We start from the raw sequence: 5845 nt of genomic DNA, 5'->3' as shown, positions 1-5845 counted from the left end.
CACCAGGCACTCATAAGGATACCTCTGGGGTGCTGCCGCCAGCAGTCTGCGTGGCCTGCGTTGGGGGTGGTGGGCCCAGGGGAGAAAGGCTGTCAAGGAAGAAAGGCCCCATCACAAAGCCCTTTTTTCTACAATCATTACATCCCTCCTTCCCTCAGCCCAGCTTCAGCCCAAGTGTGAACACAGACACATCTCAGAAGGCTGCTCTGCGAGCTCACCCTCAGCTGCCGCTGGAATCCCAGCTCCATGCTGGCACCTGCTGCCCACGCCCTACAGAGCCTGTGTGTCCTGGGGCACGTCGGGGCCATCCTGCTTTGAAGGAAGTGAGGCCTTAAGAGACACCAAGGACCATGAAACTCATCTCTAAGCCAAGATTCTTGGGGTCTTGATGGTCAGTCTGTTTGTCATCACTGCGCCCCAGGCCTGACCTGAGGCATGTTGGGCAAAATTAAAGCTGAAGACAGGCTGAACTGTTCCACATGTACTAACCCTGCAGCACTCAGGGATCTGAGAGAACTTGGTCTGAGCATAAGTCCCCATGCCAGCTTTGACGATTACTGCACTGCCCTCAAGCCCCTACTCCTCCCTGGGCCTTTGTTCCCTCATTGAAAGAGAGGACCAGACTCCTCCCAGCTCCATCTCTGTTGGCACAGGTACCACAGTCTGACACCTGACCAGAAGCAGGACTAAGATATAGCTGCTCTTGTGTGAGTCACTGACCACTGAGCACTCTTCCCCACCTTCAACCATCAGGTGGCCCAGCCAACCTTGCCTCAGTGCCCCTTGGCTCTTGGAGCTCTGGTTCTCCTTGAAATCCAACGTCCCACCAGGCGCTGATGTCCTTGCCGAGAGCACAATTTCCCAGGCACTGCTGGGGTGGGAACACTTAGTTTGGCACAGAGGGTGGCTCTTCTGGGAAACTCAGACCAGCAACCACAGCTCCAGCCTGCTGTCCTGGGTTCCCTCTGCTCAGGTCAGACTGACATGGTCTGTATGGAAAACCTCCTGGCCCCCTCCGCTGGACCTTTCCTGCCCACCCACCAGCGAAGGTTATGGACCACAGAGCTAAACAAGAATGCTACACTTGGGCCAAGGTTCAAAACCAAGAATAAAGAGTTGAGTACCACTGGAAATCAGGATTTCAGATCTGCATGACTAGCGAAGACCACGTTTCCCTTACGTGGTATAAGAACTAATTGTACTTCCCTTCCCCCAGAGGTGATGAGCCACTGATGACAGTCAGAGAGCCCTGGTGGTGTCTTTCAAAGAAATCTTAGCCAGTCTGTCCAGCAAGGTCTGTGCAAAGGCAAGAAACCAAAATACTAAGTCCTACTTGTCCCCATACTGCTTCTCCTGTCCCATGATCCTAGGGCAGTGTGAGATGTAGGTGGCAAGGCCAGGGAGCACTCTGTTTCCTGGCACCTGCTGAATGGTTGTAGTTCTAGAGCTAGCTGGCAGGATGCTAGAAGCCAGCCAGTGGGCCCTTCCAACATCCTCTCTATGGCAGGGCAGGGCAGGGCAGGGCACAGGAGCTCAGGGGTGAAAGGGACTTACCACTTACCCAATACCACTACCCGCTGGAGTAAGACTCCCTTCAAGGACCCCCTGACCTCCCACCCTCCACTTGAATTCCTCCTGTGGCCAAAAACTCACTCATTCTAACAAATGTCCTTCCGTATTTGGGCAGTGAGTTGCCAAGGTCATTACACTGAGCTGAAACTTGCCCTCCCCCTTACCTTTACCCTCCAAGTGCCTCCATGCCAGAAACTGTCACTGATTTCGCTGGACTTTGTTTTGTCCTTTGATGTTCACGCCCCTTCAAGTGACCCATCTGTATATTTTTCTCTCCCAAATTAACCACAAGTCTCTCAAGGTCAGGGAATATGTCCTCTATTTTAACTTCTATTTACTTCTGGTATCTGCCTGGGTGAGTGACCAGGCTTCTGCCCCCAGGAGATGTCTGATCAATATGCACTGACTGAAAGAATTCACTGATTAGTTTTCCACTCTGATTTTGGAGCACAGACAAAATCAGACGTTTTTGACCCCATAACCTGCCCTTCATTCTGGCTGCTGGCCAGCTCACACCCCCAGCCTCCAAGTTCACATGCAAAGACATAGATGTTAGCCCCCATAAAATCTGTCCCTTCACCATTCTTGGTCTCTAAAGGTGCTGCTGAAATATTGATATGGAAGACATGGCTACAGAAGGAGGGTTTCTCCACCCTATCTGAATCCCTGAGGCAGGATGCTCCCTAAAGTGCTCCCAGCTTTGATGAGCCAGCTCTGAGCCTCTGTTTCTTCACAAAAGATGGAGAAGAAAAGTTCACCTCATAGGGGTTCTACGAAGGTTCACGAAGGTTAACACATTTAGGATGGAATAATCACTAAAACGAGTGGTAGCTATTATCTCAGCTAACAAGAAAATTATCGGTACCGAAGCAGCAACTGTCAGCTGTGACATTTCAAGTGCCTTTCCTCCCAAGGGGTAGACATATGCATGTGGATGTAGAGCGAAGGGAGGAGATCCTTAGACTGAAGTGACGTGGAGATGACCATGTTGCCACCAACTGTGGGGTCAGCTTCTCCAGCTAGCCGCCACTCCATCTTTAGAAAACAGGTCTTGGTTTCAGACTCACTGAACCGAATTCCCAAAAACAGCCGCTGTGGAGACTCTGGGAGCCCAGTGACTTTGCCTGTGGTGGGCTGCCAAGGAGATGACCTTGGCTGGCCCAGCCTTCCCACCTACAGTGTCAGAGCCTGACTTCTCTCAGGAACGGCCTCGAATCCTGTCCCCCTCCTCCAGACCTCCATTCAGCCCCCAAGGTGCAGCTGTCTTGTGCTTCTGCCTTCGTGGCAGCTGGGCCAAAGGCAGCTGAGCAGAGAAGGGCGAAGGGACATGGTCATTTCTGTCACTCAGGACAGCCTTCCTCTGGCTGAGCAGCTGTCAGGGTGGCTTCTGTGTTATAGATTGGCTTCCTCACCCAAGTATGCACTCTGCCTTCGGAAACCAGGCTCCCTAATCTAGCCAGGGCCACCCCCCCCACCCCCGTTTCTTCTCTTACTTGAAGAAGAAAAAAACATTATTTCAAATATCATGAGACTTCTCCGACAGAAAGACAGAGTGTAGGAGATGGGCTCCAGGCAGAGAAGCGAGTAGCTTCTGGAAATACACCAGAAAGCCCATGATGGATGGGGCAACTTCTTCCCTATGTGGGGCTATTCTGGCCTCAGTTCTGCCATCAAGCCTGAGGAGGCAGCACAGCATTCTCCCGCCCCCATTTTATAGGCAGAGGGAGCAATCTGCCCAGGTCTCAGGCGACCGCAGGACAGTATCCCTCTGCCCTGTGCTTCCAGGTGCTCTTGCTGAGGCACGCTGCACCCCAGCCTGTCCTGGGGTAACCAGTTCCCCAGTTTGCCCAGGGCTAAGGGAGTTCTCAGGATGCAGCACTTTCCATGCTGGAACTAGGGAAGTCCTGGGCAAACCCTGATGAGTTGGTCAACTTAGCCTGTCCCCAAAACAGCAAGTCTGGGCTAGATATCATCAGCCTCCCAACCTGCCCTGGACTTGAACGAGGTACCATCTGACAGGAAAAGAAGCTGTGCGGCGAGGTTCAAGCTGCTATGAAATGCCTCCTGAGGTGCCATGTCCCATTTCCAGCATCTCTGCTTCATTCTTTTAACAATTCCCTTTCCTCTCAACTACCAGTCTCTGTACAAAGCAAGAGAAAATGAGAAAAGTGGGAGAGATGGTTCCAGGGTTCCTTTCTTTTTTAAAGAAATATTTTTGATTTCAGAAAGGAAGGAAGAGGGAGAGAGATAGGAACATCAAAGATGAGAATCATTGATCGGCTGATGCAGGCAGGCATGTGCCCTTGACTGGAATCGAACCCAGGACCCTTCAGTCCGCAAGCCGACACTCTATCCATTGAACCAAACCAGCTAGGGCTCCAGGGTTCCTTTCTGACAGCTCATATCCTAGGATCCTGTTAACATTCCCATGAATGCAGAGCCTCTCTGTGTTCCTCCTGGGATCTGGAATTTTGTCTAGGAAATCCACATGAGCAAATTATCCCCGTGGCTCAGGAGCCAACAGGAACCTGGCTGTCCCATCTCCCAGGGGCTAAATGACATGTCACCCTGAAGACACTGAAGTCTGCCTTAGGTATCACTGAGACGGCCTCCTCTAGTTTCTGGCCTGTTTTCCAGAGTTGGTTTCTTGCATAATTGATAGATATAGCAGGGAGTAAAACACCTTGTCCACTGACAGCCTGGGAAGTCACATCCAAGGGCAAGTAGGTTAGGTGGCTTGAGGACACAGGCTCTCAGGGCCAGGGCAGCCCCATCCCATCAAGAGCTATTTTATTCCATAGAATTCCCCAGGGCTGTGTGAGAAGACAGCTCCCGCTGACCCCATAGGGGACCCTAAGGACCTTCCTGTTGAGCTTTGGCTAGTTCTGCTATAAAAAATAACAAACAAACAAACAAACAAATTATCAGGCCCTAGCTGGTTTGACTTAGTGGATAGAGCATCAGCCTGTGGACTGAAGGGTCTCAGGTTCTATTCCAGTCAAGGGCACATGCCCCAGTTTTGGGCTTGATCCCCAGTAGGTGATGTGCAGAAGGCAGCCAATCAATGATTCTCTCATCATTGATGTTTCAATCTCTCTCTCTTCCTCTTCCTTCCTCTCTGAAATCAATAAAAATACATTTAAAAAACAAAACCAAAAAATATCAGGAATGTATCCCTCAGTCCAGCATAATCACCTCTGGGAAGATTCCAGCTCCTAATGTCCCAATCCAAGGATGAGAAACATCTGTCCACCCCACCCCTTAGACAGGAGGGTCTTGAGGAAACTGTCATAAGATAGATGGGCTGAATTGTGCTCCATCCCCAGCTGCGGACCCTGTAAAGCTCAACCATAGACATGCTGCAGTCCACGAGCCAGGCCAGGCACTGCGGCTGGGCCACAAGAGAATTCCTGGCCGGGAATGGAATCTGGACCACACTCTACAGTCAACCATTCCCAGATCAGAGTAATCAGAGGCCTTGGACATCAACACCACTCCATCCAACAGGACTGCCTGTGGCCCTGCAGCTTCGGGGCAGGCTGGAGAAGACCTAGCTCTCTCACTTTGTGAGCACAGTACCTGGCCCACCTCCATGCCACTCCGCTCCCAGAGAGCCAGGAAGACTGGCAGGCCTAGCTGCCGGTGCGTCTTCTCTTCCCAGCTTGTGGGGAGCAGCTCTGCTACTGCACAGGGCTGGAGAGCTGCAATTATCCAGACAGGATAAGAGCTATTTTGGGAAGGAGCTGTCCTGCTGCCAAGGCATTTGACTTCCTAAACTAAAACAAGATGGGGCAGAATAGGGAGGAACTTGCTCAATCAAAAACATCATATCCTGAAATAGAGGAAATACCCCTTCCCAAAGGTATAGATCTGCATCAAGGGGTGGGCAAGGGGCTAGCTGCCAAGATACACCCCCTGACTTTGGGAAGGAGGGGGGAAACCTGACCCCATCAAATTCCCAGCTCACTCCCTCTCTCCTAAGACCATCCAGGAGCCTCTATTAAGGCTGCTGCATTTACTTGGACATTTGAGTGCAGACTATTTCATATTGTCGTTTCCTGTCCACGTCTTATCTCCCCATCCAGATGGTAAGTTTTTCAAGGCCAAAGAATGTGTGCGCTATGTTTAATGCTTTCCCCAATAGTGCCTAGAAGAGTGCTAGGCATCTGAATAAAAATTGTTTGTGGAAGGAAGGGAGAAAGGGAGGAAGAGAAGGATTTACTGTCTTGCATTGAGATAATCTCTAGAAGTAGCTGCTCCCATCCACAGCTGA

This window comes from Cnephaeus nilssonii (genome assembly GCF_951640355.1).
Source record: "Cnephaeus nilssonii genome assembly, chromosome: 19".
Classification (NCBI taxonomy): domain Eukaryota; kingdom Metazoa; phylum Chordata; class Mammalia; order Chiroptera; family Vespertilionidae; genus Cnephaeus; species Cnephaeus nilssonii.
Note: the sequence above shows the minus strand (reverse complement) of the source record.